The following is a 22,519-nucleotide window of genomic DNA, read 5'->3' on the forward strand; positions in this document are numbered from 1 at the left end:
TCGTTGGTTATTAATTTATGACACCTTTTATACTTGCATATCACCTTTTTGATGCATTTTTAAAGCTAGGATATTTTGCACTCCTTTATTACAAGTCAAGCAAGAACTCCGCATTAGTGATCAGCCATCAGCAGATCACATCGACCTGTCCACCTGTAAATACGCTAGGAATCAAGTTCATGCCTGATGTAAATGGTAGTTATCAGCTAACTTTACTTTACGTTGCCATGTTTTTCTGAAAGACCTAGTCTCAAAATGACAGGTTTCACCATGATCTGAAAAAAATGAATAACCTCCATGTAGGTGCATGCGCAGTACGCCTATTTTTCAAGGGCTGCGCACGGTAACATGGGTTACCGTGTAAGAAATAGCGTGCTATGAAACCTAAAATCTAATGATCAAAACACGAGGATTTTTGGGCGGTCCTGAACTCTAGGGGCCGACAATGTTGCGTGCCTCTCCTTGACGAAAACTCATACTTGCAGGAGTGATACGTCATTACTTCTGCTGTTAATACTTCACACGGCATTAGTGCCACGCGACAAAACTTTGGCTGCAAAAATTTATATCCGCCATTACCTCTACTGCAGCAGCTTTAAGTCGCAACCTTTACACGATATCACTTTTACGGCAAAGACTTAGACGCCGCATCAGTGCTACACGACAAACTGGTGCTTCAAAAACTCGTACCGTCATCACCTGGACTGCAAAAACATATTCCGTCATAGCTTGTCCACAGCGCGTGCGGCACGTTCTCAGTAAAAAGCACGGCCTTGTGCAGATGGTGTCTCCGGAGGCACGCACTCTCGCCGTTCCAAGTTTATGGTATGCATTAATGTTCATCCGGTTGAATATTGACAGCTAGAACTTCCAGGTGGGCACGTACAAATAAGCAGAGCGAGAACATGCAATGCAGTTTTACGACACGCGACATTGTACTACCTTATTTTTCATGCTTGGGTTGCGCCCCACCCGGCAATGGTAAAATCCCATGTACGCCTCTGAATAACAATTCATCAGGTTTGCGATAAAGTTGTGGAAAGGTCAAACAATCAAATCGTCTGCATGTGCAACCCACGTACATAGATGACAGACCGTGCAAACATGTAAAGACCACCATACCACCGAGTGGTTTGCACGGCCTAGGATTGCTGGTCTGAAGCCAATGCCAGTTCAATGAGCTTCAGAGTACCCGTTTATCCAGCTGAGGTTAGGATTTTTGTCACACATGTGTTAATCGGCTGAAAGGAAAAGTGCACTCGGGATAATGGGCCACGTAAGGTTTCTTGCAGCTTATGCCCAGTGATGCTGTATGAACGCGGAGCACGGTGCTTTACCAGCTTTAAAGTAAAAAGGTTGGCAGCAGCAAAAGGTCATGCGGACCTCAGGATATAAGAATGGTTGTACAACCGTTATCTTCTCCCAAGGCTGACCAACCAACAACGCATTGGGACTTCGACGCTCCTACGCTTAGCTTTTGAGCACTTGGCATGTTTTTGAGCCACGTCGTGAAATAATATACGTCCAGAAAAAATTCGCTTGTCGTTGTGAATGACACACGCGTGCAACTTTCCTTCTCTGCTTTTGCTACATACGTGTCACCTAAGACTCTCGGTTTAGCCGCCTGTGCTTCGGACAGCCCTTGGCACAGTGTCGTACATTGGCTGGTGGCACGTGAGAGCCTAAATGACTGGAATGTTTGTGCTGTTCGTGCAATGCTCTTGAAGTGTTGAGTTCGCGGAAAGTAGTTGTTGAGTCTTATAATGCCCTTATATCTTAAAACCAGTAACCTTATACTTAAAAACTGCCGCGTGTCGCAGAAGACCATTTTTTGTCGTGCTCCATATGCTATCTTTCCAAAAGCATGCAAATATTTGCAGACACTAAACTGGATGACTGGAATGTTTGTGCTGTTTGTTGCTGTTTGTGCACACACCGCAGTCCACTAAACGCCATCGAAAGTTCTCCACGAATCAGTCCTCGAAAATACAGGCTGAGGCGACGAATGTATCGTGCGCTGTCGTCAGCAGCTCTAAAACATTGAAATTCATGTTAGCGGGTGCGTAGACTATCATCGCCTTCAGCGACACCAATTGTAATCGCATCAGAGCCGTTGATATCGTACGATCTTGCTGCAGCTGCTCCCCCGCCGGGCTTGGTATGCATATACGAACGACTGGTTGCTGGCACAGGTAAGTGGGGCGCGGCTTGCGAGGAACTCTACGCAGACTGCCCAGTCTTATCAGGCAATTCACGCTCTTATCTATCCCCACCCCGCTAATCATTCGGTCTAGTACGCACGGTCACGGACAAAAACAAACAGGCTGGCGCTGACGCACCGACAAGGCTTTCGTACGTGTTCCATGTGATAACCGGAAAAATGTGATTTCGGCATGCAGATAACTTACTTAGTCTAAGCGCGCAACTGTAGTTTTTCACCAGGCAGCAGCGGTGTTCATGTACAAATAACATGCTTCAGCTTTAATTGTTCAACGACGACTGAAATGCCGTACTGAAGGTGGTTCACCAGATTTACTGCCCAAACACATTAAAGAACTTGCGTCAACAATCACGCAGATGGTTGAAAAACAGATAACAGTCAAATGCTAGTTTTCATGTCTGTGACTCTAGCATCTTTCTCCCACACTTCGCTTCCCTCCGCATCCCTCCATCGAGTCCGCCTATCCCCAGCTCTCCCCCAGTCTTCTCACCAACGCCTCCCTCCCGGCCCCATCCCGCGCCATTGGCCCACTATTTGTGTGTGTGTCTTCATCGGCCAGCTGCGGATCGATCGTGTGCCGGCGTGCCGGGGCGCCTCCTGTGCGGCAGACGGGCCTGAGGGACCGGCCCTGGCCCCGGCCCCCGTCCCGTCCGGCGCGGACAGCCGGGCGGCCGCTCTACCGTTCCACGCGCGCAGCCCCTATCCCGACGACCAACAGGCGGCTGCGTACCCCGCGTCGCCGGCGACGCGGTCGCCTCAGGTGAAAGCACGTTGGACAAAAGGACGCAGCGACGAGGGAACGCGACGTTGGGCGCGAGTACCTCGCCACATTTGGCGCGACCGCGCGGCGCCACTTGCCACGAACCAACCCCGCCCGTCGTCCCGGGTGCACCCACCCGCCCCCGATGCCCGGCGGCGGCGGACGGCGCCCGCTATCGGTCAATGGACAGCCGCTGACGGCCGGCGCCTCTTCATCTGGCCGGCCAGCTATCGTCCGATGACTTCCGCCAACTCATTGTCAGGCGCGCCACGGAGGAACCGGACCCGAACAGATGGAGCGCACAGCCGAGCGCCGCCGCCAGCCGCCGAGAGCACGGGGCACACCGAGCGGGCTCTCCGTAGCCGCTCGCCGCCGCGATAGGCGGGATTCGCCAAAACTGGTTGTTTGTTGATTGATATTGAGGAACCCCCATTTCGAAAGCACATTTATGGGAACCTGTAACCCGAAGCCAGTTTATCAGAGCACGGCAGGTTGTCATGATAGATAGTCCGAGAGGGCGGTAGACGACACTTCAAATGAACGCCCTGCGAACATTGTTGCTGGGCCCGGGCAACCCCAGTTAGAATCAGGATTACCCAGCCGCAGCGACTTCACGGACCCTTGTCTTGATAGGTGATAGCGAAACCACCTCTAGGGCTTTCGGATGGTCTTACTCTGTTGAAAGCGTATGCGGGAAAGAGCAGCGTAAGTTTCCCTGAAATCTGAGTCATTCCTGATATGCATTATCTTTTCAAAACTCTAAATTCGAAAAACCGAAAACGCTCAGTCATCTTAAGACGCCTCCCATACACTGAAATCGATTACTTGATCTCCGCCTGAGCGGGCCAATAGCGAGCACCATGATATTGATTACACACCCACTGATTAATGGGGTTAACGACACCGAGCTCGCGCGCCAAAGTCGATGTAGCTGTGTCTGGACCTAGACCTCAAGCGTCCATTTCACCAGGCCGAAACAGGGACGTCAGGCGTCGGCAACATGTTTCGGCCTCATAAACCCGTGAAACAGAGACAGAGGGATTTATTTCCCCGTTGCATTTGCGTCATTAAATGCGCAGGTGTCACCACCGGCAATAAACGTAACGTGCTGCATCGGAAAGCAGCTTTAGCAGAAGCGTCCGCCCTTACAATTTCGGCCGACTTTGGGCCGGCGCTAGCACACTGCACGGCACTACAAATCGAGCTGTGGCAGCCCGCTGAGCCCCGAGTCAGAAGGATTTACGGCGGCGCGGACCGCAGGAGGAGTGGGGCTTGGCACGGATTGGCGCCGGAGGCGTGAAGTCCCTCGTGCGAGACGGATGGAGATGGAGTCCCTGCTTCTGAGCGGACGGGCCGGTTTTCGCGGCCGCAATCGTTAACAATATGGCAACAATGGCTAGCCTTCAGGTGCAGCGGCACAGGCCGCGTCGTTGCAGTACGCTATCGGAAGTCCATGCCGGCCAGAGAAATAAAGTAAATGTAAAGTTGTATGACTCCGCACACAATTAGCTGTCAATGGAGCCCTTGGACGGCAAATGGCCTAACTTTTCCTTAACCATGGGGAGATAAATGACAAGCTTTAAAAATGTTCAATGGCCTCTGGACTGCCGGTGCTGCCAACTTGAAAAATGTCAACGGCCCAATGACTGCAGATAGTAGCAAACTTCACGGATTACCAGCGACCCGATGGCCGGCGATACGAACGTCATGCTTCTCTTGTTTTAGTGATACAATTTCATCATAGTCGGCCATTTTGAAAGTCTGCAAAATGCTGAAGAAAAGTTTGGCAGCACGCTGACTGAAGTGGTCATTGGTATTGGTAATGTTTGTGCCAGTCACCTGCACATCGACTCGTATGGATTTGCTCATACTTCCATAATAATTGACATGGTGAAAAAATGGCAGTGTTCAAACAGCCCAATTACTCTCTGACGACTGTAATATTCTCGTTCTTAAACCTAACATGACACGCAGAGCACGGATTCAATATAATTGAGTGACAGTAGCCCACGTTATTATACATGCAAACAAACGGCCGATATAAGGCTTCGACATTTCATGCCATGCATACCATGTCCTCCTCAGGTATTCCATAAAATCCAGTTTAATAATTGCGATGAGCTTTTGATATAAAGAGATAGTGCAAAAAGGTCTTACTTCCAAGGATGAATCCAGCATCATCGATCAGATTGATTACTGTCGTGATGTCTAACGCCACAGCGAGCCCGGCCTGGTTCTGCTGTCAGGGTACATTTCATTAGAATCAAAAACTTGCCGTGATCTTTGGGTCAGAAACCATATCGTTTTCTCATGAAAGAGCATTATAATAAAGCTACGAGGCCACGAGGCTATAATAAAGCTACGAGGCAATAATAAACCTACGCTGAGGCATCGCCAGTGTGCAGCAAAGATATACGTAGAATGTACTGCATCGCAAACACATCATCTGCTAAAATCCCTCTGCGGATGGATGTACCACTGGTGGTAGATTAGTTATATAGGCAGATCATGTAACGTCTTCCATTTTCCTCGCTCACATCTTCAGAACAAGACTTAACCGGCACGCTTGTGCGTGGAGCCGGCGCACGCCCAGCATTCTGAGGTGCACCTCCGCTCATCCCCCGCTACCATCTCTCCGACGCCCCTCCGACTGCCCCTGCCTCTCAAACCTCGCATCAACTCCCGGCTGTGGTGCTTGCAACATAGTGTGCCCTCCCGTATTGGAATGCAAACTGAATAAGTTGTGTTTGTACCCAGCCTGTTCGGGGTTCGTGCGTCACATTTCGCAGTGCGAGGTTCATTGGATTGGCCAGGAGGACACGACTTCATGCAGACATCTATGCAGACTTGGAGGCAATTGTGTATGCTAGGTCTTCCGACGTCTTGCGTTCTGTCAAATATATTGGATAAAACTGAAAAGGAAAGAACCGAACTGGAATTGGAAGGGACTGAAAAGGGCTAGTGCAATGACCCTTTTTTAGGCCAGCGTTGATCGTTTTACTAGAGCTAGGCCTGAGTCTGGACAGTATCGTAACCGCGAAACCACGTGTACAACTTACAAGCTAGATCAATGCTTGGCAACACGTTAGCTTACTTAGAAGCAAACAACAGATTTAAATACCCCGTTTTTATATTTCCTTTTTGAAGGGTCCAGATAGCCACCCGAATAAATCATATTTAAATTCCTTTGAGCTACACAGTGGGCATCGCTGTGGCTGCCTATGTTGGCAAGCATCGTATGTCGCTAAATGGCTCAGGAGCGCCGCGCTGTGCGGAGCGCAGACACTGAGCATCCGGTGGCAAAGAAAACTTCGAGCACAGGCCCGATTCATCTCGCGAAACTCGTCGGACTGATGTGATCGACCCAGTCAGATGTCGCCGAACCTGTTTGATCCCAGCCGCAAATGCCACCGATGGCCCGAGGGAATGCAGCACCTCGGCAAGCGCGGCGCAATATCCATACCAAGCGTGAAGTACCACCCGGCGGGCCTGCCACGAATGCGTACCAGGAATAAGCCGTCGATGTCTCCGGTGCACTGGAGTGCAAGAATGCAAGCCCCCCCCCCCCCTATCAAGCGCAATCATGCTTCCAACATGTACAGCATGATTGCACCCAATGTTCGCCTATCGTTGGTTTACATGTTACATGAGCATAACTACTCAGTGTGACAAGGTCTATCTTGTTATTTCACGCATGGCTGTGAACTCAAAAGGCACGCATCTGTCGTGAAGCAATGTCTGTCCCTGTATGCATGTGTTGTCATTCACCATAAAGCACCGGTGATTGGGTATTTGCCAGCGTCCGCGTGGTTCTACAAATCGTTCTACACAGCGTTCAGCATTTCGAGCTAGCCTTGTCTCCGGCCTTTCGGTCCCGCCTTTCGTTCCGTGACGGCCACCTTGCACAGAGCGCGGACGTACCACCACGCAAAGAGCGTATTCGTTAATACACACCACGCACACCGTGTGTGGTAGTTATGCACGGAGCAGACAGTACATTCATACGGCGCATTGTCCTTCGGATACGAGACCAGCGCGGGCTCTTTCGCCTGTGCTGAGCGAACGGGGACCAAGGATTGCTGTTATGCAAGGCCCACACATTTGCACTGTCGAGTAGTTACTTTATACATTTTTGGTCTTCTAGAAGAGACTAAAATGCATGGCAATGGCGTGGACGATTTGCTCCACCGTCGCGACGAGTTCCGCAAAGCTCTCGTAACTACAGCCTTTAGGTCTTGAACAGCGTTTTGAAACGCTCCAGGTTTCGAACGAAAAGCAAATTGCCTCGACAACGTGACTTATAACATCCGAATGGTGTTAGGTGCTCGCAGCCGCCTGCCAGGACAATATCGCACCCAGGTGTCGGAAACAGAGTAATGTCTTTAGACTTTGGGACTTTCAGGGTGTTCGTACATGACATTTTTAATGAGATCGTGGGAAAACTGGGATCCAAGTGGGTCGTACAACTTTGTGATAGAAGTAGTCCCATTGAAAAAGACGTTATCATTGCTGACTATGTTTTATGTCGTCTTCATTAAACGTTTACGAGATGCCCATTTGTTCGTAGCATTTAACAAAACGGAAAGTAGCATTACCTTAATACCTGCCCACTTTGGCCATGGTGGCATTGGCATCTACACAAATATGCCGTAATTAATATCATAACGAAGCCATAATTCATAAACAATAAATTCCAGTCTCAACAGGCGCACGGGTGGTGGCTTGAATACCTTTCCTCGGTTGGGAGTCAATCTGACCTCATGAGATCTCAAAACCAAGGTGGCTAAAGACACCAAATTCACAGGGTGGTTTTTCCTGTACGTGTACTCCCTGGTTGTAGAATTTTTGGTCCGCAGGTCGTGACCTTGGGGTCAAATAAGGTCAAACAAGATCAAAATTCAGATTGGTACCTCAAGTGTCCCAGACCTCATGCAATCGCCGTGAAGCTAGATACCAGTACTAAACAAAAGGCCCATGAGGTCAGTGAACTTGTGCGACCTTTATAGGGTCGAGGTGATCAAATACCTACGAAATTGCTTCTATTTTGTGATTCCAATAAACGTCGGGGATTACGCTAGGCGGTATGTTGTAAACACACTGAGGTAGCCCGAGCCCAGCCCCCACACTGAGAACAAAATGTTGGGCTGGGTCATTCTAGGTCGCTGACCTACTCTGCGTCTCAAAAAATTAATGGAACATGTCTGTTGCGATCCCTGTCACTAATAAATTCGAATTGAACACCAGAAACTACCCCTTACGCAAAGCTCTCGAGGACCTCGGTCTGATTTTTATACCTGACCATGGATCCATGGAACTGGTTTTAACTATAAGTACAATTAGTTGATTACCTACGAGACCAGCTCACATGCGTATGGCTTCGTCTTACTCTCAGTTGTTGCATCACATTGAACGTTTCCCTACAAATGCCCTTCGCTGGTGGTCATGGGCTGACTTTGACTTGCCATAGGTCAGCGACCTTGCAAGGTGCATCTAATTTTTGGCGTTTTAAAGGTCTGCCACTCAATTTTCTACAGCTATGCAAAGTTGGGAGCGGCTACGCTGCGTCGTTGGGAAATAAGTCTGGAAAAACTCAGGTGGCTGGTTCAATTTGACCCCCACCCAAGCACATGTTGAGATTGCTACCCTGTTATCAGAGTTACGCAGCGTTACGACATCACGGTCTCGTAAGCCGCGTGAATCGTTTTCAGGGTATGCCGCACTAATGAGCCGACTCCAAACACAAAGAAACAGCCCGAGCCCAACCAGACAGACGGCCCGACTTCAGACGCACGGAAATAGCCCGAGCCCAGCCTCACACTGAGACAGCCAGCAACAGCTGCCAGCAACGTATCATTCCAAACACACTAAGACAGCTCAAACCTAGCCACACATTGAGACAACCTTGGCCCAACTACACGGCGACAGTCCGAGTCCAAACACAACTGGCACAGTCCGAGCCCAGCCACACACTGAGACAGCCCGAGCCCAGCCACACACTGAGACAGCCCGAGCCCAGCCACACACTGAGACAGCTCGGGCCCGGCCGCACACTGGGACAGCTCGGGCCCGGCCGCACACTGGGACAGCCCGAGACCAGCCGCACACTGGGACAGCCCGAGACCAGCCACACGCTGGGACAGCCCGAGACCAGCCACACACTGATATAGCCCTAACCCAGCCACACTGAGACAGCTTGAGCTCATTCACACACTGAGGCAGCCCCAGCCCAGCCACACGATTTAGACAGCATAACTCAGGCACACGACTTGTACATCCTGACTCAGCCATACCGCTCGAGCAGCCCGAATGCGAACGCATCGCTCCGAATAGCACGGCTCTAGGCATTCATCGCTCCATATAGCATGACTCCAGACATTCATCGCTCCAGGTCACACGACTCCAGACATCCAAGCACTATACCCCATGTCTATACGACCGTGTGTAGCGGGCTCGAGCGGCGGCGCCTGACACGCAGGGTGCAGATAAACCACAGGCTGTACCCTCGCAATACGGACTCCGACGCGGTGTGCCGGCCCCGGTAGGAGCTCAACTGATACCAGACTGAGATCAGCGACGTCAGTGCACCGTCTGAAAGATCCATATCAACCCAGCACGACAATAGCTGCCAGCGACGTCTCGCGACAGACCAGTGCGACTTCGAGGAGACTCTGAGGCGTCTCGACATGACCAACGGAGACAGCTGCAACACAACAACGCAGCGAGCGCTCATGACCATCTGAGCCGTCACTTAACCGGCGCTGGCCTGTGTGCCACCGCCTGCTACCGAGCCCCCCCCCCCCCCCCTCCACCCTTCCCCCGCCTCCCACCTACCATCGCTTTACGCGTGTTCCTCCAGGTCTTAGCTGCTCCCAAACTCGCACCTCCGGGGCTGGCCGCCCCGCCTCGCACGCGTGCACTCTGTGCGGCTGGCCAAGCGTGCCTTTGTTTACACCGTAAAAAGGTTCCATTGTTAACACGTCCATCGAGCTGCGCGTATCCGCTGGTGTATTACTACCGGTGCATTCCTCACCGCTTCGCAAACTGTGAGTCACTCTGGGAAAAAGTATGCACGTCGGGCTGCTTTCTCTCCTATTAACTGGCACATCACAACTGATTCGGTACCCCCATAGACATCTCATACTACTAGATAGGAAACAGCAATGCTCAGAACGTGCATTCGGCAAAGCGGGACACTGTGCATCGCAATAAAATAAACCCACCTGGCTAAGCAGCCGGGGTATGGCTAAACGATAGCATCTTCAACGCAAGCAAAGCAAGTGTTGATTTCCACAGATCAACGCGTGCGTTTCACAAGAGGACCGTCGCGTTGGGTTGCCCGTAACTCGCCAGGTTAACCTTAGTTTGATCAGTTTGCGAGCCGTACCATTTTACAGCTGATGCCCGTCTTTCCATCCGCACACGTCTGCTTGTGATTTAACAGAGGTATTGCCTACCTAGACGTATTAGATGTCTATGGTTTCTCCGGGCCCCGCCAATAGCGCCAGCTGCTGGACCCCGTGTTATTTACTCACAGCCCAGGCAAGCCACCTGGCAAATTTTGCGTCATGTCTCGTGGGTTTTAAATGTCGCGTCGGGCTGGAGGTCAGCAATCACCGACCCGAGACCTGGGTCTCGCCAACGTCAGTCCCAGGGCTCGTCGGCTGGAAATCGGGAGCTGACCAGCTGGAGACCCGGGCCTCGCTGCTTGGAGACCCGGCTCTCATTGGCTGGAGGTCCGGGGCCCACCGACCACGGACTTGTGCGCGCCGCTTGGAGACGCAGAATCATGGCCTGAGACCCGGGAGAAGCAGTGTGTTATTGCCCTGGGGAGTGGCCTTCTACGGACGCCGGGCTCGCCGACTGTGCACGCGGGAGTGAACGACTGGCACATTATTCGTGATGGGCCGCAGAGCGTCCACGTGGAGGTAAGGGTGGTCCTGATTACAGTGACAAGCTTCGAAATGTTGCAATTTCACGCGCAGCCCTCAGAACAAATTTCATTGAATTGAAAAAATATGGTGAAATTTAAACCACATCGAACAAAATGTGGGGACCGCTCAAGGTCATTCAAGCATGGCCACTCCGGGTCCATTTCTCGCTGATGTCTCCAAACATGTGAATATTGCATACAGGAAGATAACTTAGCGTGGCTATTAATTTCGGTATTCAGTGAGCATCGCTCAATCTTTGGCCATTGTTTAAGGTCTTCTAACGGATGGGAGACCACAAGAAAGGATTGTTTTCAGCAGAAGTAGGTACTTGGTTGAAGTGGCAGTGGCAGTCGGTGACATGTGACCCCGGTGTCATCTTCACTTCAGCTTACAGAGGTGACTGAGGTCATGTTCAGTGTTCAACCTGTGCCGGTACGAGACTGCACCGAGGAAGGTTTGTGGGTTCAAAACGGGCTGGAATCGCCATGTTCATTATTTGATTTATTTCCGTCCACTGGCAATACGGTGTGCTGCCGAATGATCGAACGGACGAATTTTGACAGGCTCTATGACAATTGCGTACACATACCACCGAGGGTTTTCCTGTCGATATGGGAGCAGCTGTTAGTTGCAAATATTGTCACGGTAGCATTACTACTGCCATCGTCGAGACCAAGGCATTCAACTTGCCATTGTACTCGGAAGGGAATTGTGTGAGCGTGTCGCATGTGTGCCTAGCACGAACCGTCTTTTACGGTTATTAGGTAAGGCACCCGAAAATGTCAACAGCCGCGTCTTTTTGTCAAATGTCAACAGACGCGTCAGCTGACGCGTCAACAACAGCCAGTTGCGTCAGTGGGCCCGAGTAAACACCATGTGGATATTTTTACAGAGACCAGACAGTGTAGTGCGTTGTGAACGTGCAACGGACACAATAGGACGCCCTTCGACAAAGGGACGATGTCTGGGATTTTGAAGCGTAATTTCCGTCGTTACGTCATTCGGCGACGCACCGACTTTGTCAGCGGACGGAACGTCATATTTACCCAGGTTCATTGAGATACGCGTCTAGGCTCGGCGTGTATGTGTTAAGATAGTCCTCAGTGTGGTTGGCGCTCGCTCGTATTAGTGGAGATCATAGGATCTGCCAGCGCACGTTTTAATTACAAGCGGAACGGTAAATGATACATACAACTCCTTCGTCGACCACCCTGGAAAAGAGTTCATCCAGTGAGAGTCAAGGGTAGACGGGGAGCACGAATGTCTTATACGTAGATACAGACCGTAATATATGTAATTATGTACATCTGAAATATTGGCGTCTGCTTATGGAGTAATGTAAGATTGCGTGTTTTTTTTCATTTCACAGGTAGGGATGGCAACATGCGCCAGTAATTTCCTAGTCAACTCTGTATTTTCTGACGCTTTCGGAAGAAAAAACCGCTGCAGTACACCCTGCAAGTAGAACAGAACCGGGAAGTCTTCTCTGACACATGAAAATCTACTCTGATGGAGGAGTAACCCGGTGTTTAGAGTGATATGCAGCGACGCATTTGACATTGTCGTTTTGTCTATCCTTTTCTGCGCCAGTTTTTGTGGATTTTGCGATTCCTTCTGCATTCTCCGAAATTGGTAAATCGATGCTGATGATGGATTATCTGAACTATGAGCATGATTTACTCTAACTTTCTGTTTATATCGTTTTACCAGCATTTCATCGTCACAGTCGCATATGGCATTGTTTACCAAATATAATGTGCCGCAATGAAGGCAAGCGTTTTCTATCTTGACCACCATGTGAATGATAACATACGTTTGATGAATGAGGAACCTGGCACAGAAGGCTCTAAGCTGATACCAGTGGGCAAGGAACAGCGATAAACTATAATTTTAGGGACGTCAAATGTCACTGAAGGTTATCATCTTATTGCTGTGAGCAAGTCTGAAGGAGACTTCAATGCCTGCTGACCGTACTTAAGCTGAATTTTAATTGTTTTGTGCGATCCCTAAATATATTTTTTGATTTGCTTAAAACTTTACACAGCCCTTTTTAAGCCAAATGAAACCATTTGCGGAGATTTCGCATGGAAAATACTGACATGTCAAAATATGGATCACCCCAATCGAGGTGCAAAATATAAAGCATAAGGCGTGGTGTTGCTCTACACTGCTTTAGGTTGGCGGTGCTTTGCATGTGATCGTGCAAAGCCGCATGAGTGAACAGAGCTTGTCATTTCCTAGCGTGGTAATTTCAACAAGGGTTCGTATAGAGAGCCAACACTATCTCCGCATATCACGCACGACTTTGCTATTCTTACTGATCAAGTTGAAAGCAGTTGATTCTTTCAACCCACATCTGCCTTAGAAAGGGCATGACTGGTCAATTTTTGTGTGCACATGCTGTTAGCCGCGTGCTAAAAATTTTGATCGAAAAATGAATGCAGAATGATTGAAGTGCATCAAAGCTGAATCACGATTTTGCAGATTTTTGTTTTTGACATGTTAGAACCACGATGCCAGCAGTGTACCATCTAGAGGCAGATTGCAAAAGTTCGTGCGTCTGTGCAACGCAGGGTATGTTCGTGCGAACATACCATGCGTCGTCGTCATCGTCGTCGTCGTCATCCTTGGGTTTATGGCGTACTCAGCTACTGAGGATATATGGCGTCACCTGTCTCGCAACCCAACAGGTTCGGCGGGCACCGCGCGGAATCGAACCCCGCACCGGTAGTTTCCCAGACGCGCAGCTCAACCACTACACTGCCGGTACCCAGACTGTACCACGCGTGGTTGAAAACAAATGCTGAGCAATATGAAGTTTTCTAAAGAATGACATCCCGGAAGAAATAAGATAGCAAAGTCAGTTAGATTATTCCACGTCGTCATAGAAATATCACCTGAAAACGGTTACCTTTTACGCATAAAACCGACTTCTTCAAAAGAATTGTGTTCTCGTAGTTGGATATCCTGCAAATTATAAATCCCGACCTGTGCCTATCGTAATTCTGTTTGGTCCACACTTGGCGGCCAAATGAAACGTTTTAAAACGAGATAATGGAACAAAACACATCGACTTGCGGTTCATCATAAGGGCAGCTAACGGACGTCTCCGTCTCTTACCACATGGCACATACATCTTGTCACGTGACCAACCTCTTCATTACGGCATATATTTCCGGTAGCTTTTGCCGTCATTCGACACGTACTGAGCAAGACACGACATTGGGAACACACGAGACGTACGAAATTCGCCAATTCTCTTTTCTGAGATATGCGAGAATAAATAATTGTCCAGCAGCTGACGCTAATGGCACAACCGCATCTATATAAACCTTCCCTGCCTCTTGAAAAAACTGTTCGTCACCCTGGGTAAAGTGCACGTGTCATGCTGGTTGTTCCGCTATCAGGTGACCAGCTTAGGCCGGGATACTTTCGCGCTATATCACATTCTACACCCGCTCAAAAAGCGCCCTAAACTTCCAGGCACCCACCCGCTACATACAAGTACACAGATAATCTGGCAGACGAACAGCAAGCGTCCACCGCACACCCCTTGGGCAAGGTTCATTCCATACCTCTATAGCTGACCAATGGTTCCCCGACTCCCGGGCATTTATTCAGCATGCCCTCCAAGCCAGTTGATCACGGTACCCTCCTATATAAGTTGGAAAGGTACGGCGTCAGCGCCTCAGCTGGTATCTTTGGAATCTGGCACATCATTCACTGGTCGATAGTTATCTAAAAGTTAGTCTGGAAATGGGACGAGATCATGAAGTAGATTATTTTGCAAAGTCACAAAAGATGGAGATTTGCTGGTCCCCTGTTTGTCACCATGTGTGTAAAGAAACGTTTGAGCTTTATTTCTTCAGTTAGCTCACGTCGTATGCAAAAGTTCAGCCGGCTCGCGTCTTATGCAAACAACGCCGTTATTCTCGTCGAAGCCCTTCTCTGGTGAGAAAGTATCACAACTATAAAACTTTTTCGAAGCTATTTCACAACTCTTCTACCATGCATCCCCCTTCTGCTGTTTAGCTTTGTCTCTAATCCCAATTAAATCATCCTACCAGCTTCTTTCACCTCATTCCGACGTAGGTACAGCATGCATGCGTGATCACTTGAAAGGTTATTTGCGTGCAATGCTGTCGAAGCACAAACATAGTATCATACAGCACAGGCTGATTGGGACTCAGCTTACAATGACAGACACATCGCCCACACGGCACGATTCCAGCCACACAGCCCAGACAGCTCGACCCCCGGGACGTCGCTAAAACAACCCGTTCGAGACACACAGCCCAGACAGCTCGGCCCCCGGGACGTCGCTAAAACAACCCGTTCGAGACACACAGCCCAGACAGCTCGACCCCCGGTACGTCGCTAAAACAACCCGTTCCAGACACACAGCCCAGACAGCTCGACCCCCGGTACGTGCTCAAACAACCCGATCTAGACACACTGCGCAGACAGCTTGACCCCCGGCACGTCGCTAAGCTAAAACAACCCGATCCAGACACACTGCTCAGACAGCGCGACCTCCAGCACGTCCCTAAAACAACCCGATCTAGACACACTGCTCAGCCAGCCGGACAGAGTCGCACCAAAACCAGTTGTGTCATTGACAATTCAAAGTTCTTGATATTCAGGGTATTGTACAACTACGTCATTTTTGGGAGCCCGCCCTGTCGTCGCAGTCTGTAGCGTAAAGCGCGTCCGTTAAACGAGGACCAAACTTACATCTATATAAACCGTGACCCGAACCGCGGTTACCACCTCCAAATCACAACCTAAATCTGCCTCAGGCCGGCCCACATTCCCTCTACAAATGGCTCCTCCAACCACCGTAGCGTCAAAGCGACATTTGCTATTGCCAGAAGAACTGCGCGGGATGGAAAAGATAATTACCAGTAAATTGCTGTGTGTGTGAGCGGCGACAGAACCAGAGGCCCGGTGCGGGGCGCGCGGCCCGTGCTCACCAGACGGGCGGAGCGCCGTCGCCGCCTCCGGGTCCGCGTCGACCGACGCCGCCTGCTCCGCCTCGTCGGTGCCGATGCGTCGAGGACGCGCTGCCGACTGAGCCCGTCGCCGCCGACGGCGGGCCGCGGCCCCGCCGCCGCTTCGCTGCCGGACCTGGCAGCAGAATAATGGCCGACATGATAAATGGCGCGGGCCTATCGCGGCGCGTACTGGTGATAATTCGTCAGCCAGCCACTCCTGCGGGATTGTTTGCGCGCCGGTACATCGTTCGGTCGTGGTGACGGACAGCGGGGGGGGGGGGGGGGGGGGGCAACGGTGCACTCGGCAGGAATTTGCCGCAAGTTTTCCCGGTACGTCTGCAGGTATTCGACATGAAAGATATCAGCATTGTGTTGCTTTGATTCAGTTCACAAGCACGCATAGACTGTTGGGTCTTGATGGATTGCCAGGTACTTTCGTCAACTCACCCCGCGACGGTAACCTGTGCAGCGATATGACAAAAAGGATGACGTATCCTACGCTTACGGTGGCCTCACAGATATGGGGTCTTTTTGCATAGTCATTTGCGTTATGAACAAGTGACCAACGCAGCCAAAATAAAAATATTCCAAACCAGGATTCGAAGTGGATGTCTTAACCCCTTCGTTTCTAAATGTCCAGCGAAACTGTCTGTCTGCTGCGCCGCGGCAGTTATCACATATGCGAAGAGCTTGGCCTCCTGCCAGTCGAGTCGGTGAATGGCATGTGGATTTAAGCGCCTGCATTGCATAGACATGAAGTGTCTGCACTCAAAGTGCCTGCCTTGTATCACTGATCTAGCTTTGAATCATTGCACAGGAACCCACAGTTGAGCCCAATGATCACCAGCCCTTTTTCAGGAGCCATGGGTGTAGCTTTGCTGTAAATTAGGGACACAATTGCACTCCCGAAATCTCAGAAAAATCACATTAGGCCCGTTTACTTAACATTTATAACAAACCGCAGGCGCCGCCTGCTACCTAATTGGTAATCATCCGTTGGGCAGTTTTCTCCCAGCGAACGCTGCACAAACAGGACACCTCTGACTTTCATACGTGTTCCCTCCACCTTTATTCCTGATTTTCCTTACCCCCTCCCTTACCTTACTTACCTCCTAACATCACTCGACGAGTCGTGACTAATGACGCCAGCTGAAAAAGTTAGATCAATCGGCGACTAGCCGCGCCCGTGGCATAAAACATATATGGAAACCCGACTGCCTGTAGACTGACGTTATTATTTTAACTAGTACTACGAAGCAATGGCTGTCGTTATTGGCTGTTGAGGCCAGCCGCTGTCATCGAGGTCGCTTGGACGAGTCCATTCCGCGCAGATGGAAGTTTGGCAGGCGGCTGCCCGTCGGGGACTTCCCGTCATCCCGGCCAACAGCGTGCCTTTGCAAGAACGGCAGACTTTACGAGAAACGAGACGAGGTCTCTGTCCGATATGTTTCTTTTAAGGCTCGATTTAAGAGTACTGCTGTGCGGAGCGCATGAGGGCAACGGATTCCCAGACAACGCAGGTCGATCGAGTGCAACTTTCAATGCCAAGCTGGCTGACAATTTTACATCTTACCGGAACCGGCTGCTTCTAAGATGCGACTGACAAATAGAATGTGTCTCACTTGTCCGCAGGACCAAATTTAAGAGCAAATCACTGGAGGGAGGATTTGGGCCAGTAGAATTCCGGATAACATGAAATCAAAATCTCGCATTTCGCCGAACTTGATGCTATGCCAACGGGTGCACAAACCTCTCATTTATGAGTTAAAAGTTCTCAGACGGTTAAGTTGGCTGCCATCAAGATGCAGGTGCATCAACAAGTGCACATTAATTCCATGTATAAATTAAAAGTTATTATGTTGAGGTAATGACCATCAAGATACTGGTTTGGTTCAGGCTTAGGAGGCGCTGGATTGAGGACGTTGTAGCGCTCAATAACGATTATATTGACGACACTCAATATTGCAAGCTGTGCTCATCCTCAAGAGCGGCCCCAAGAGTGGCTCCACGCCCCCCGCGTCGTCGGACCTCTCGGATAAGCATAAGAACGTAGATGAGTATCTTGGTCGCCATCATTCCTGAGGATGAGCACAGGTCGAAATATTGAGTACCGTCAAGATAATTCTTATTCAGCACTACAACGTCGTTTAACCAACACCTCCTGGTATACTAAAGTCCTTCACTCAATGCAAAAACTCATGTTGCCAGAAACCAGTAGCTGAAGTCCTTCCTTTCTTATATCACACATTATTTTCATTTTCAGTTGTTGTGTTTTGCAGTAAAAACCAAGTGATACTCGACAGAACCAAATTTAAATCCGGAACTGCAGAATAGGGTCGATTACAATATGAAGTGCTCAGCATTTCCGTACTGTGTTCAAACGAGGCTGTCGTATCATACACTCTGCACAGAAATATGCGGCTGTCTGTATATCTGCTAATCGTCTGTTAGTATATGTCTATCCTCTCTTGCTTCGTGATCTGGTGCAGGTTAAACAGAGGACAGTGTGGCTGAGATTTCCATAGGACGCATGTGCGAGTATGAAGAGTGTACATATGTGCTGACGGCCCGGTGCGGGGATTTAAGAGCGTCTTGCGCTGATGGGAAATTCCTCTTTGAAACCCATAGTCCTACCATAATCGCACACGTGGAGAAACAGGTTGAGCGGAAGGCAAATCGTCAAAAAATCCTTTTGCTGCCTTGGAGCCGATGAATCTGGGATCTTCATTTGTAGGAGGACGCTGATTTACCTAACAAGCGTCCGCGCACGCAATGTAGGAGCGCAGGTCGAGGACGATCGTGGAGACTATATGTGTAGATAACTTATTTAGCGATACTTTACTGGAGACAACGAGACTGACTTAAAATTCTGGCACGCAAAAGAGGGCGTGGTGATAACCAGCCGATAACCGAGATCAAGTCGCCATTTGAGCCTAATACGGATTCATTTCCAACACCGCATTGTGAAAGGTCGAGTTCGTTTCGTAACCAGTGCATTCCAGTGTCACTAGTCCGCATGGCGTGACTTTGAAAGTGTTTCAAAGACGGTGTGAGGCCAATCAACATGCGCCCTAAGCAAGTGATGAGTTGACGCGCGTGCTTTCGTCCTCGGCGGCGGATGCATGGTTTTAGCCTGAGCAGCAAGAGGCGGGCGTCAGTGGCTGTGTACAAAGATGGGGGCGTACGTACATAGAAGCCCCGAGGACACGTGCCCCCATTTACCAATTTAATAGAATGCATTACGATGTCATGACTTCACGTTAACAGTTCAAAATTCCAAGTGAGCACATAAGCATAAGATCGAGAACATAAGGTGGTTTTGCAGAGATCAAGAAATTTTGCACCTCTGTGGCGCACTTATGCTGGTTTTTAGTGAACTTTTTTGTGCGTTCTCCCCCCTCCCCCCCCCCCCACGCCTTCCTGCTACTGACGCGTATAAGTAAGCCGTACATTTGGAGCCAGCGCAAAATATCGTGATATAGCGTAATATAGCATGGCAGCGTTGGCTTATGCCTCCGATGCGTCGGTGTGCAAGGGAGCCAAGGCAATTCTTCAGATGCATGCGGGTGCCCAGAAAGATCCAAATAACAGCACATTGCACTCCTTATCGCTCTGAGCTGCTTCCATTTGATCGCAATTGCGGGGGGACCCCACGCTCTTGTCGGGGCCTGTTCTGTTAATCTGTCTGGGCACTTTTGATCGCACAGGGCCTCACCACATTCGTCACTGGCACTTCATATTGCTTCCGAGCAGACATGTGCCTGAAGTCCCAAAAATATCCCAGGACCCGATCCCAGGATCCCACGAACATAAGAAACGATGGAATCCTGGACCCGCCCTTGGAATCCAGGCACATGCCTGGTTCGGTTAACCCTACGTTACAGCTGGGGGCCTATACGTTCACCTGCCAAAGCACTCTCGATTCTTTAGGGACATGAATAAAGATGCACTTGTCTTGGGTTCTTTCCGTTTGCCCGGAGGGCCCTGCGCTCTGGCCGGCGCCCTAAATGTTAATATCCAAAGACGCCCCCTATCGTTCAGGGGCCCGCATTCATTTCATGATACCAATCGTTTTTATTTCATGGGCGGTTACTGCATTCAAAGAAAATGTTTCACATCTAAAGATATTGAAGCAAGCATCAGCCACGATGAAAAAACCTCACTTATAACTATTGGTATACTTTTTAAGTGGAGAAGACCGCTCTACACAACACAACGCCCTGTTCACTAAATATCCTTCTCAATGCGGCATGATTTGATTACGTCATCGCGCCTAGCACAACATTGATTGAGAGCCAATAGACGGTCGTTATATCTGGAGATCGTCCTTACAAACGCCAAATATGGACGCCTCGTTAGTTATATGTTTCTCGGCCCATATCACCGCATAGCTTATGGAATATCCGGGTTTGATTGACGTTATGACGCCATGAATGCCAAGATGACTTTAGAATACTCTCCTTGATATACCTTTCCCCATTTTTGCGTGTAGCTCAGAAACTAGGGGGCTTAGGTCTTAAGAAGGGCAGGACTGAGAACAACACCGGATGATATTCAAGATGACTATTTCAGTTCAAAGCGCATGCAAATGTGGAACACTCCCTTCAATGATCTTCGAAATGGTTCTGCCTTACTTCGAAAACCCATACAAATGTAAAACACTCCCTTCCAGGCTCTTATATTCTCAAATCAGGCGCGGAAGATGCTCTGCTCAATAAACTAAAATTGAAAGCCAAAACTGGAGCATCACATGCAAAAGAATGCTATCGTATTAGGAAGCGCTCGGGGCTAACAATGCATTTTCCGGATAAATTTACCTGAATGCCGCGACTGTGCGAGTTCCTCGGTGTGGAAACTAGGAAGATGATGCCATGACATTAGTGCTACGACAAAAGCTCCTTCCGAAAGGGGTGCTACGACACCAGTTATGCGTGGCATTACTCCTGCTGCAAGAAACTTTACGAAATTTTCTTAAAGGTGTTGCTACTTCCACTGCAAGCATTCATACACGACATGAGTGCTGTATGACAAAATTTTGCTTCAAGTATTTGCTGTGGTAGAAATGCTGCGTATAAGTATTTGCAGTAGAAATAATGTTGTGTATAAGCTATGGCCGTATAGGTTTTTGCAGTAGAAGTAATGCTGTGTATAAGCTATGGCCGTACAAGTTTTTGCAGTAGAGCTAATGACGGGCATAAGTTTAAGCCTTGTCGTGCAGTACTAATGCGCGTATTAGTCTGTGCAGAATAAATAATTCCGTGTATACGTAATGGCTGCACATATTTTTGCAGCCAAAGTAATCACGAATTTATATCTTTGAAGCATAAGTTTTGCCGAATAGTACTAATATCACGCATAAGTTTTGCGGTAGAACTATTGCCGTGCATAAGTAGCGACTGTTCTAAGTGTTTGCATTGAAGGTGATGATGGGCACAAGCCTTTGCAGTATGCACTTTGTGGAAAAACACAAATATGTCTAAGTTTCGGCAGTAAAAGTCGTGTCGTAGTACTCCTTTCAGTGGAAGTTTTTCTTGTAGCGTTAATTTTGAACCATGTAAGATGCCCCAGACAGGGAACAACATGGCTCGTATACAACATTCGTACAGGCAGCATTTATATAACCCATTCTTCTGTTTAAAGAAAAAACCTACGGATAAAAAAATTCACTAGTATAATCCCTGGACCTAAAAATGGGTAGAATTTTGACAGAAGATTGATCGGCGCTGTTCATTTTTAGATCCTAGAATTATTCTAGTGAATTGCTTCTCAGCAGGTTCTTTTTCAGGTATGCGAATAGATCACCCAAATGCTGCCAATTGACTGTTGTATATGAGCTTTGTTGTGCCTCTTGTGGGGCCTCTTACACAGTCTTCACGCCTGGGAACTTGCACGGTCGCATTCAGTGACATTTAGATAAATCTATCCAGACGGAAAAAATGCATGTCAAATCTGAGCGCCTACCTAAACGAAAACATTCATGTATATGCGATGCTTCAGTTTTTGCTCCCAATTTTGGCGTCTGAGACAGACCATAATCTGCGGTTGATTTGATAATTTTGGGTCTATATACGTGTTTTAGGGCGACCAGCCCTTAATAACATGGTTTTATGGTATTCAGTATCGTATTCATTGTCGTATTCATTAAAATAAAATACATTTGTGGAGATCCGGGGGTAGGTTGGGTGCAATTTCGGGTGGCCATGCGGTATTTTTATTATGTTTGCGTCGTGTGCGTGCGGTTAACTATTATTGTATGCACCAAATATATATATATATATATATATATATATATATATATATATATATATATATATATATATATATATATATACATATATATATATATATATATATGATCTGTATACACATGTACACACATGTGTGTATAAATATGTATACATAAATGCCTACAAGGTTATGCAACACTCATTTCAGCCACATACCAGCGCTTAGTTGTTAAACATAACCTGCAAATGCATGCCTACAAGGCTGTGATTTGGCGTCATATGCCTTCCACAAATCAAGACTGGAGATGTCTTCAAGCGATGCAACCTCTACCAATGTAATCAAATAAACGCATACATACATACGCATAATGTAGTAAAATGTAGTT

At 48.8% G+C, this 22,519-nt stretch overlaps 1 protein-coding gene across 1 annotated transcript in view; it reads right to left on the reverse strand.

Annotated features, from left to right (window-relative positions):
• LOC119108515 (uncharacterized) overlaps positions 1 to 15,898 on the reverse strand; it is a 30,176-nt gene extending 14,278 nt beyond the window's left edge. The window contains exon 1 of the mRNA XM_037232087.1: positions 15,815 to 15,898. The gene's annotated coding sequence lies outside the window, so the exon portion shown is untranslated. The remainder of the gene's footprint in view (positions 1 to 15,814) is intronic.
• Positions 15,899 to 22,519: the final 6,621 nt, after the last annotated feature.

The sequence above is a fragment of the Pollicipes pollicipes genome, unplaced genomic scaffold (genome assembly GCF_011947565.3).
Source record: "Pollicipes pollicipes isolate AB1234 unplaced genomic scaffold, Ppol_2.1 Scaffold_6686;HRSCAF=7923_pilon_pilon_pilon, whole genome shotgun sequence".
Taxonomy (NCBI): Eukaryota; Metazoa; Arthropoda; class Thecostraca; order Pollicipedomorpha; family Pollicipedidae; genus Pollicipes; species Pollicipes pollicipes.